The following is a 12406-nucleotide window of genomic DNA, read 5'->3' as shown; positions in this document are numbered from 1 at the left end:
GTGCGTTATATTTAATAAACAGTAACTTGGCCGACTTTTCTGGATCTAGACGATTTCGTCATAGGTAATGACGAAAATGACCTAGCACTTACGCCGCCGCTAAGACGTTCCTGTACCCACTTGTTCGACATCCGCATCCGCATAAGCTCCGCATCGATTTTATGCGGATGCGGATGCAGATGCGGATGTTGAAAATAATGCGGAAGTTCCGCGGTTGCGGATGCGGATGCGGATGTTCGCAACATCCCTGTTACACACTAATGTCCTGTAGGTAGATAGAGTAAAACTAAAGTGTTCATACTACATACTCGGCTGTTCGTTGCTGTCCCACTCACATTCGCGCCTGACAACATGTTTCTTACTCGTAGAAACACGAAGATTGCCGAGTAATGTTGAATATAGCAACGGATTCATAAGTTGGACGGTTGTAGTGAGTCGTTATTAAATAAAAAGTCAGAAACTGTACGAGTCTATAACAAACACGTCTGTCGTTTTCTAGGTATAAAATTAAGTATCTCCCGAAACAGACTTATTGGCAGTAACAATACTTCACGTGGTGGTTATTTTTAGTAAATTATCACTCGAACTTTTTCAGAACTCATGACGTCTGATACTCGTACCTACTTATATTCTTGAATTTTTGTGCTTCATTGTTATTTTAAAATTAATTTACACGGGCGCTTATTGAGCACTTCATTCACAATAGCAAATTTATTTTTTAAAAGGTAAATTTAATTTTGTAGAAAAGCTTTCAGTGCCAATAAGCATTGCAGACTGAAAGAAACGCAAAATGAAATTTACTTAAAAACTGATTTTACTGAACTGGCAACCATACAAAAATGTTTTAAAAAGACGTTCCACCACAATGTAAAGCGAACATCACCTAAACATAATCTTAAATTCTAATATGGTTTATCTTTCAGGCGTAACGACCGAATCATATGCCTGATTGATTTGTTTAATAAATTTATGAGATTCTTACAAATAATTTGAATAATTTAGATATTTCGATCAGATATCAACTTATTTTGAAGTGAAATGTGAGTATGTTTATTTTTATGTTTTGGTTGTAGGTATATAAATACAATTTGAATAATTTATGTTTTTGATTTAAATCAATATATTACAAAAATTACTGCCATTATTACTTTCTATGGTACACGTACTTTGCAATTGACATCAAATAATAAACTCTCAAAATCATACAGGAATTGATTGTTAATGTTTGTACCTACCTTGCGTACACACATACGCCTAGAGTTGTTATGGAAATAGATCATGTTACATTCAATATTTATTGTCATTTACACTTAGTGATTTGTTACCTATGTTACTTATTTAATGAAATAATTTAATCTTCCTAAGTATTAATTATTATTTACTTACTTGTCGTCCTTGTCGATGTGTCTTAAAATGAGTTATTGATTTATGATTTCAACGTATGGTTTGCTAAATATGATGTAATTCTAGGTTCATATAAAATATGTTATCGGTTATAATTTAAAAAGTGCATTTTGCTCATGTTAACATTACATACTGATCGAACCTTCAATGGATTGTAAAAATAACTTATTTATCAAAACTTGTTGTTCAGATATTTAGTCACAAATGTTGAGGTTAAATATTTAATATATCTGTTATATTGTAATTATTTTCAGTACTACTTAAGTACATTCCTTGTTATTGTCATTTAACGTATACATTTTGTTACAATTTGGCATTTTAAATGAAATGCATAAAGTAAAATATGGTGTCGAATAATAAAGAATTGAAGTATAATTCCAATTTTATTTAAAATTAACCCATGTAGCCTAATAGAAGTTTCTGGTGACCAATATTTCGTTCCGCGGTTCAGCATATCGCACTATCTAGCGGGTTAATATGGCCAGCCTTCTGAGCAACCTACCGAGCGACCAACTACAACTTAGGGCAGTTTTTAGTGTTTCGTACAAAACTTTGTTCACGGACATTATGGGATCACTTCGGTCTTGTTTATTTATAAGTTTTTACTACGTACTAGTCCAACAAGTCAAGAAGAGCTTTAGGCTGTAGCGCTACGGAAATTCTATACACGAAATAAAACGCTGCGCTCTGTAGCCACTTCAATACTATCCCGATGGCCATGAATCGTACGCTCAGAGCGCCTTCAGGAACACTCGATACTGACGCCGTACGTATGGCAAATGTATGGCGGTCGACGAGCGTGCACGCTCGAGACGCGCTCGGAGCGACGGTGGGCGTGCGGTAACCGAGGCAGAGGGCAACGAAGAGAGGTTTTTGTATATGTACTCGTATGTATAACTGCCCCCGTGCAGATAGTGTATTCAATTCTTGATATATTCACTTGCACAATATAAAAATTCGCAGTGCCTAAATAGCACTCCAATAGTAAATCAAATAAAAGATGTAATCTCTTATACACATATTATTTTGGGGTTGGAAATATGCACGTATATTAAAATAAAAAAGGAATGCCAAAGTACGTGAAAAATCCCGAAGATGGGTTTTTACCGATTTAATCAATTAACTCCTGACATTAATTCACTATATAACAATATTTTACTTCTTTGTCTGCATGATTAATAATTTATTTCCGCGCTAACTATCTTTTAAATTTAAAGGTTACTGATGTGATTTGTTGACTTTGGAGCCCTAAAAATGCATGTGGACACAAAATGTCATAGTACCCACTCGATCAATTATTAACTTCAGGAAGTTCGGACAAGCCCATTTGTTACCAGGTGAAACTTTTTAATTAAGTATTTCATTAGAGCCTACAGCATAGCAGATTGAGTCAATCGATGAGATTTTTAATGTGTCGATGTATCATACGTATACGGCGCTTACCTATATAGGTATTAATTAACTATTAGCTACCTTTATGTAACTATTACTAATGATGCAACAGTTGAAACTGTACCTTGGTAGAAATGAAAAAAATGTGTAGATAAATAGGTATACATTTCGAGCTTTAAAGAAAGGCGAATGAAACCAATTAATTCATACTAAAGTCTATTTTTTTATTCGGTAGACTAAAATCATGGTCTAATAAAACATGGTCTTCTCTTCCCAGAGTGTCACTTGCCTACGTCACAATAACATTGCCACTTTATTTCAACATAACATGTTACATGGGTACATTATATCTATGGTTAATAAGTTAATTTATTTCTTTATAATTTAATAATTTTCATTTATATGTATTTTATCTTAAGTTTTACAATAACACGTCATTTTTAATTATTCGTTAGCAATATCTTCCGATTCACGAAAGAAATTTCAGACGTTCGGGTAATTCTGTTTACACTACTGGCAACACAGGATAGCGCTGTCACATTTGACAATCCGCCATTTTGTCCCTGACCGACCGTCCTTGTCGAACGCGTGTTAATTGTTATTTCCTTCTCGCTCAGTGTCAGCAGTCGCAGTGTTTTCCAAACTTTTCACGTCGTAAGCTTCGTAATTAATGTTTTGTTACGAAAATGGTTGGCTGCTCTATTCGGAACTGTAAGAGTAGGAGTGAAAAGTGCAGTATAGATTTGTTTTATTTTACTATGTTTCTACATGAATAACTCAAAATTAATGCCGTTAAAATAATTTTCACTGTTGGTTAAAATTCTCCCACATTTTAAAGTTTGAGAACCTGTAAACAGCATGATGACGTAGGCAAGTGCCAGTTAGGTCATTCGCGAATCTCGGAATAGAGTACCAGGCGGAGTATATTATTATACCATGACTAAAATGACATTTCATAGTATGAAATGACGTTTTATGTTCATACTATGAACTGTCATTTCAGTCTACCGAATAAAAAAATAGACTTTATATAGATAAACATAGTATGGAAATAAAAAATCCAAATTTAAAATGACGATGACAGTATAATGTTAAAAAAATCCATAAGAGCTCCGCGAACAGTTTTGTGCGTAGCTCTAAAAACGACTATTGTTGTGTGTGTCGCATCTATTTATTCATCGTGAAATAACTGTTCGCAGGTTGAAGAAAATAAGTCCTTACTGAAAAAAAAAACAATCTGTTTATATTCAATTCTTTCAACCACGTAATTGAAAAATAATATCACCACACCCTTACCCGAGGGCCACGGAACGCACGCTCAGAGGGGCTACCGCAAAAACCGAAATTCGCAAATTGCGGGGATCTTTCTCTTTTACTCCAATGAAGGCGTAATAAGAGTGACAGAGAAAAATGCCCGCAAACTTTGATTTTTGCGGTTATAGCCCAGGCGTGCATACTCTACGTCTACGCTGACGCCGATCATACATTGTGGCTAACAAAGGTATCGCGGTCGACTTCAGCGTCAAGCGTTTCGTGGCTGAAGCTCAAGTGGGCTAGTAGCTGGTAGTTAGGTTGGATTTATTATTAGTCACATATTAACGGAGGTTGGATATATGTGTTTGCTGGCCATATAACTTATCGTATTACCATACCTATGTGACACATATTTAATAAGTAGGTACGGTTTGGTACATATTTTTTACTAATGTCGGTTGTCACTTTTAAAATTCAACAAGTGACTAGTTTTAACTATCAGACTCCACGGAGTCAGTGGAGTGGAGTATACCCAAGTTCTTTTTAATACAAATGAGCGTTTCATAAAAGGCTTGTTTTTAGTATGTATGTATGTACCTACCTGAAAATTTTCCTTATTATAATCATTTCGGTCAACTTCGGTGTAGGCTGAAACTATTCAAATTAATAATCATGTACCTATACATAGTCATGCAAAATAAACATATTCCGATATCTATAGCCGACATCGCTTATGTACAGCCATATCCAGTTATTACCAGCACTACCTACGTTTGACAAAATAATAGTTTTTGAAATAGCGCCTCCGCCGATTTACCCGTTAGAACTGTTAGAAGTTAATTAAAGCGTCAGCAGGTGGCATTGTGTGAGGATTCATTTAGATCGTTCGGTTACGACGCGACAAAGCTCCGACGTGTTGAAAATTGCAGTGGCCAAATGCGATGCGGTCAGAAAACGGACCAATAGCATTAATCGAATGGGATCAGATATATATATAGATAGTCGAGCGCAAATAGCGAACGCACGCCTAGTAAACCCAGGCCTTTCGAATGGCAACTCAGTTATATTTCGTTTACCACGGCAAATCAAATTCGAGAATGGTAGAGGTCGAAACAACTCGAATGTGAACAGATTGTCTGCCTTTGCAAGGACATTATCACCTGCTACCTACACTCAGATCTTGCGGTAGAAACCACCGGGTGCTGGTGTGCTGAGGCCAAGGCCTTTTTCGGGGAAGTGAGGAGACATAATGAGGGAGAGAGGTTTGGATCCTCACTCTGGGTCCTTCCTGATGTAAAGGTTATCCATCGCGGTCCAACGTGGCAACGCGGCGAGCGTGATGGGCAGTGTTACGACGTCGCGGGACCATTTTTTGGGCTGCAGTTAGTTTTAACTAATATTATTCCATAGATAAGCATAGTAAAGCTTAATAAATAATAAATACCTGTAGGAAAGTATGTAAAACCCGAAATAAAATTCCGACTTCATTGCATCAACTTCACATGTTTGGCTCATCCGTTGCGTGAAATTTATTAAGTTAATTTCTGTCGTGCCGAAAATAACTTAACGGGCAATGAATAAATAAGTGTCCCTTATAAAAACTTTGCGTAGTCTCAAAGGTGCTCGCTTGTTGCCGGATTAGATGCGCATGTAAGCTTGTTATGCTCGCAATATTGGAAAAGTTTAGCGAAGGACAGAGGATTACAAAACTTCCAGACGGCATTGAGACGATACGGCGCAACATCAACAACAGAATACTCCATCTCTGCACTCCCCACACTTTTGGTTTTCTTGTAGTCTATTACTTTTTCCTCTTTTAGCCATTCAATTTACATTAAATATGAATAATCTAATCTTCAAAAATATACTGCTAAAAGCTTTGCACGTAGTTTAAGTTTAGATTTTCATTATCAATATTTATTCCTATAAAAATCTTTTAAGAAACGCTGAACATCCCAGGGCGCCGGATAACTTTAGTTGGTAAGTACCTATCTAGTTATTCCAACTTTTAAATTCTTCTTCATTAACCAGCTCCACGATGTTGGCTAAAGTTGTTGAGTGCACCAGTTGGGTGTGCGCAGGAATTGCACAACTTAATTCCATCAACGCACGTATAGGCGAGGGGGCGAATTGCATTACGTCACAGAATAAATAATAGTAGGTACTAAGTACAGAAGACTCACTCTTTAACAAAACGCGTCTGTTACGATCAGCACAGATATGGCCGCTAGGTGGCGACAGCGCCACGCGCGGCTTATGACTTTCCCCAAAATTGAGGCCGAACGAATGTACTTTTTTTAGCTACCTGTTATGTAGCAAAGCGACGAAATCGCGGAGTGAGACACGCCTGATTATGTTAAATATATTAAACGGGTCACACAAGTATTTTAAGTAAAAAATCGTTCGATATGTTTCACCCTTCCGTTATAGATATAGACATGACCACTCGTTAGCATCAATCGACTTTCTTCGTCTTTCTTAATGCAAACTAATGACTACGGTTATACGGTTAACTTTATTCTATTTCAAATACGATCAATATGTACTGTATAATATATTACAGTGAATATAATTATGTTACTGAACCAGTGAGCTTTAACTTAGACCTTGTCTTCACTTACCATCAGCATGGATAGGATTATTTCGCTTCTATCGTCTCTCATGTACCTACATGATAAAAGCCTTTTCTTTTAATTAAACTAACTTAGAATAATTTTCTAGTGGTTTAAAGTAGTTTTGACTAGAAGCGTTTATCAAAACCACTTTTAACCAGAGGTTTCATAAAAAATACTGAAAAACACAATGTTTTTATTTGTAGGCTTTTTCTTTTTAGGTAAGTTTATTTTGTTTAGTTCTTAGTTTAATTTATTTTTGTTAGTTTTAATTTCTTTACCTTGAATAAAACCTTTTTATTATTTTCAGCTACTTTCGACCAACCTGTTCAACCACATTACTTGTGCCTGTATTTTTAGTTAGAACTTATCTGCTTAGAGTATTGACTGTAACATAATATATGGATTGATATTATCAGTGCATAATTTAGTAACTGACTGGTAGGAGAATGGAGTTATTAACCGCGTTCCATGCAAAATACGGGGTATGGTAATACAATTAAAAAAAAGTTACGGCTATATATATAATTGCGTTCGTTCGGATGTGTGAGCGAGTCCAGCTCGCAGCGAACGATTGAAGCGGACCGCGAAACCTTCAAATTGAATTTTAAGCATCCAATTTGTTTGCGCGGTGGCAGCAAGCGCCTGTACCGTTTATAGTTTATACCAGTGCCTGTACTGAGGTATCATCACCCGCCGCTCGCTAGTTCCCACACTCGAAAAGCGATTTTTGCCAGCCGCGTCGCGAGCTCCGCAGGGATTTCCATGAATTATTTATAATACGTGCACATGCAACCAAGTAAACACAAAATTGTTTACAAATCCAAAGCTTTATTGGTTTCGTATCAAATACTTATACGTTGACTTTATTTCATAATTTATCTGTTTTTTACGTATGTAGCTATTTAGACACGTTATTGTGCACTAAAATTGTGAAAAGACAGTAGATAACTACAAATAACTCAATATATAAAAGCGAAGTAATATGTAAAAATTAACAATCGGTAGTATGTAAATATATGAAAAGATAATATTATTTAATATGATGAATTGATGATACAAGTATAAAACTATGACGGGTTAGAAATAAATTATTATCAATACATAATTGGGAATAATAATATTTATGTCTAGAATACGAAAAAATTACAATAAAATAATTATATTTATAATAAATTAAAATTACAAGTATAAAGATAAGCCATTTCTTCTTTTGACAATGCGTTTACAACGCTACCCATTTTCAAAAATAAGTACCAAAAAGCAATATAAGGAACAATTGGTGTTAAATCGATGTGCAACATTATTTACATTACCATAGAAGTAAAATCAAAGAGGTTGCCGGCGATTAGGCAAATTACGCCATTATAAAGAAAAGCCAGTAAAAGGCGGAGAAGGAAATCTTAAGGAAAAGACCAAATACATTTCCGAAAGTGTCGCTTTACTAGAACGAAATATAAAGCTAATACATCTCAGAATCCTCCGAAAATGACTTGTTCCAAGTCTACTCGTAAATGACTCCTCACTGAACGTCCACTTTATCCTCAGTTCATTATTTTTTTATCCCTTCCAAATGTTCCGCTTCAAAAATGTTGGCCTACAGGCCAATTCGAACGTACACTGACATCAAAATGATATCATTAAGCTATCGTGCATTTTGCTCGTGCTTGTCCGTACATGTATTGGCGCGATTGAGACGCACGATAGTCGATAACTAAATGACATCATTCAAATATCATTCTGATAGGGTCCGTCTAAGCTAATTGTATTTATTTTATTTATTTAGAAATTTAATTCAGGCAACAATTTTGCACGGTATGGAATAGAACAAAGTGAGAATCAGTATAAACGTCATATTTTCCTAAAAAGTACATTAGTAATGATATTGCCACATTTTGTCATTGTCAATGCCATGCAGTATCTTGGTCCAACTTGTCACCTCCCACTACCTACTTACTTACTTACTTAACTAACCATAATATAAACCCCCCTTTTAATCTACCCCTGAAATATGGCCAAGTAATTTAGTCGTGATCGTCTAGTCTAGCGTTAGGACCCCTCGATGTGAACCGCGGTACCCTAGGTTCTTTAATGAGTATCAGCTAAATTTTGGACTCTGATTTTATTTACAATTACCTGGACTTTAGGAAAAGTATATTATGATATTGGAAGCACATTTATTATGACGCTAACGAGTAACTTACTAGAATAATTTATTAAAATACAGAAATAGTACTGAAAGTTACCAGAATTTATTATTGTAATGTAAATGTTGTTATATTTTACTTCAAATAATGTTATTTAGGTAAATGCAGCATATATGATAATATGAATATAAAAGAAATATGTTTGATAAAATGAGTTTAAAAATGGGGTTGGTAAAAGCCTGCCACAATCTATTAAGCCTCCGGGATAACATATGAGTAGCACTCCTGGGGTATGCCCATTTACACCCTAGCATTTCAAGTTAATATTATTAACTAACAGCTTCTATACGAAATATGCTACCCATACGCTCGATGCAGGATTGGGGGCTCCTAGTCCAATCAGCAAGGTCAATTGGAACTCCTACCCTACTCTTTAGCCAGACGGGCTATGACCAACACTTCGGAACCTATGCGTGCCTAGATGACTATGAAGAGAAGTGTCAAAGTATCCATCAGTCATCAAAATTACTATTCTTTTTTATTTCAAAAGCTAGGGATGCGAATCCCATTTCCATTCCCCAGAACTAAAATATAAACTGTATTTCTAGTCTTTTAGAAGTATAAACGAAGTACTAAGTTTATTTGTTAAAAATATACTATATTTTATGAGACTGAAATATCAAGATGAGCATTATTTCACTCAAATCATCCTTTGGATTACTCTTGCCTGCCAAAGGTTCCCTAAAACAGCTAGACGTCGATTTTCTATCTCCGAATAGACTGTGTTCCTAATCCCAGCTTGATATTTAAGATTTTATTGTGTAAATACCTTAGAAACATGATTGTAATACTCAGTACCTCGTCTTTACACCAGAAAACCAGAATTTCATAAATAAAAATAGAGATAAGATTTTACATTAATTATTTTCCCCAAATAAATTAAAATATTGGAAGATTTAAGCAGTTGAAACCCTATACCTATTTACGCACAATTTTAGTTTAGCAAGACCGTAGTTGAAGTCCCTTAAAAAGAGAAATACATCAGTTTTACAGACCAAGACTAGAACGAACCCTAAATTCCGAATAATTAGTGTGTGAATTTACCCTAAACCTACCCTTGTCCCTACTCTAGTATAACCAAAGCACAGTTCGTACTTACCATCGACCTGGTACTTTGGAATATATGCAAGTGTATCCCTACTAAGAAGCTGTAAGAGTTCGGCGAGCGATTCCGAGAATGCAACCTAACAGCTCGTGGTCTTGTCTCCCCCCATGGCGGGTTGCACAGAGGCAGGGTGGCAACATGGGTAAGACAGGGCCCTATTATGTATATAAGTGGTATAAATAAATATATTTAATATACGAAGCCTCCAAATACTGTAGATTTCAAATGGGCCCAGATTACTCCGGATGATGCGCACGTGACATCCCCATTATTCATCTAACAGCTGGACATTGGAGAGCTAAGGAGGGAGACGTTTTTCATCTTCTATGTTGGTAAAGAGAAGGTGCCAAGATAACCCTCATCTTGGAGCAAAAAGACTCCTAGACAGCTCACATTTAACACCGCAAGGGGTGAGCGGTCCAGTCGGACAAACAGTCAGTCCAAACAATGATCTGGTTTTAAACTATATAGCAAAAGACCCCATAGTAAAACACTAAAATAACTAGGTTCAATTTTACGAACCAAACTACTCACAAAATCAAACTAACTAAACACAGAAGTGAAATTCCCTTAAACACCGCTATCTAAGTTCAGTTTTATGACGATATTGTCCCCACAAAACCAAACACAGACACGCTTTCCAAGCCCTGTTATGCAACGATATTGTCCCTGCATAACGTGACGGCACTTAGAAAACACAGTGTAGAAAACTTCACTATAACTACACACAGTAGCAAAGAATCCCCGCAATAGCCTGAGTTCAGTTTTACGACGATATTGTCCCCGTAAAACCAAACACAAACACGCTTTCCAAGCCCCTGCTATGCAACGATATTGTCCCTGCATAACGTGGCGACACTTAGAAAAACACTGCGTAGGAAACTTCACTATATTTAAATCCCGTACACGGTAACAAAGAATCTCCACAAAAGTCTAAGATCAGCTTTACGACGATATTGTCCCCGTAAAACCAAACACAGACACCATTTCCACGTTTAAATTCACCAGGATAATTCTAAGCGAAAACAAACATAGTAACAGTAGTAGAGGAACTTTGCTCACCGAATATTTAAACGCCCGAGAACCAGAGTCACTGCTAGCCGATGTAGTGGAGTCAATATAAAGTTAAAGTTACATTAATTGCACAGTCAAATGTTTCTACACGGGTGAATTATATATCATATTGAATACCCGGCTGCGAATTAACAACTTGATATCTGTTCCCGTTTTTGAGAAATAACATTTTTTTTATTTTATATTTTATACTACCTAAACAGTAATTTCACACTAGAGATTTTTTGAAGAATGGGCTATGAAGCTTACACGACTACACGGTCAAAATTTCTCCCGACAATAATATTAATTATAGATTTAATGAAAAAAACAATAACTTTGTAAGTTTTTCATGACCGAGAATATCCCACACTGAGAGAAAAGTTTACTATTGTGGTTAATAGTATTTGTTTCGATCATGTTTAATTTATCTGCCTGAGGAACTGCTATATTCGCAGAATAGCAGCATGATATTGGAAACAAACAGCAAATAATGTTCTACACAATTAATGGACACTTCTAGTTTTTTGACAGTAAGTGTACAAGTTATTGAAGAATAACATACTTATTTTTCTCGCAATTATTAAATCAATTTCCAGCATAAAAAGTCAATGAAGTATGCTGTATTTCCAGGCTTCCACAGAGGCCAAGTCAAACTTTGTTTAAGATGTCAAAAGATATCATTTTGTTATCATTCGCCCAACCGTCTCGCTCGCACCAATACATATTTCATCTAGTACGAGTGAAATGCACGCGCGAATGATATAAAATGACATCTTTTATAACAAAGTTCGAATTAGCATCAAGGTATATTAGGAAAATATAGCTTATGACTTATGGCATTGCGTTAAGGTTTAATAATTCAATGCATAAAGTGTCTGTGTTTATGTGAAAAATGATAGGTGTCAATTTTTATATCTATTCACAAAACGTTTAGAATACAGGATGCACAGTCAGATATAAATAGACCCTTGAAGTCTTACAACTATCTATGATACTGGATCTCAAGCTTATTTGGTTAGTAAGTACCGTCCACCAAGTTATACTTCGAATAGCCACCCGGACAAATTCCAAAGCTAATTTCGAATTTTAAAATTTGACAATTCACGAGAAGAGTAACGTAACGTCAAAGGATATGTTTGTCCCTTTTCAACGATCCTGTCATCCGATGCTTGAGTAGAGTGAAACTAAAAGAAGCAAATGTCAGCAATTCGTAACGCTTAGTTTTTGTTAGCGTTAGCGCATCGCGACATGAGAACTAGTATGAGCCTGGCCCTCGATTACGTATAATTGCAAGGAAACTTGGGATCAAGTTATCTTAGTCAATTTAGAGCAGTTGGAATTCAACTCATTGTGAAATTTTTGAACGTTTTCAAATA

This window comes from Cydia amplana, chromosome 5 (genome assembly GCF_948474715.1).
Source record: "Cydia amplana chromosome 5, ilCydAmpl1.1, whole genome shotgun sequence".
NCBI classification, from domain to species: Eukaryota; Metazoa; Arthropoda; class Insecta; order Lepidoptera; family Tortricidae; genus Cydia; species Cydia amplana.
This window is presented reverse-complemented; position numbering follows the sequence as displayed.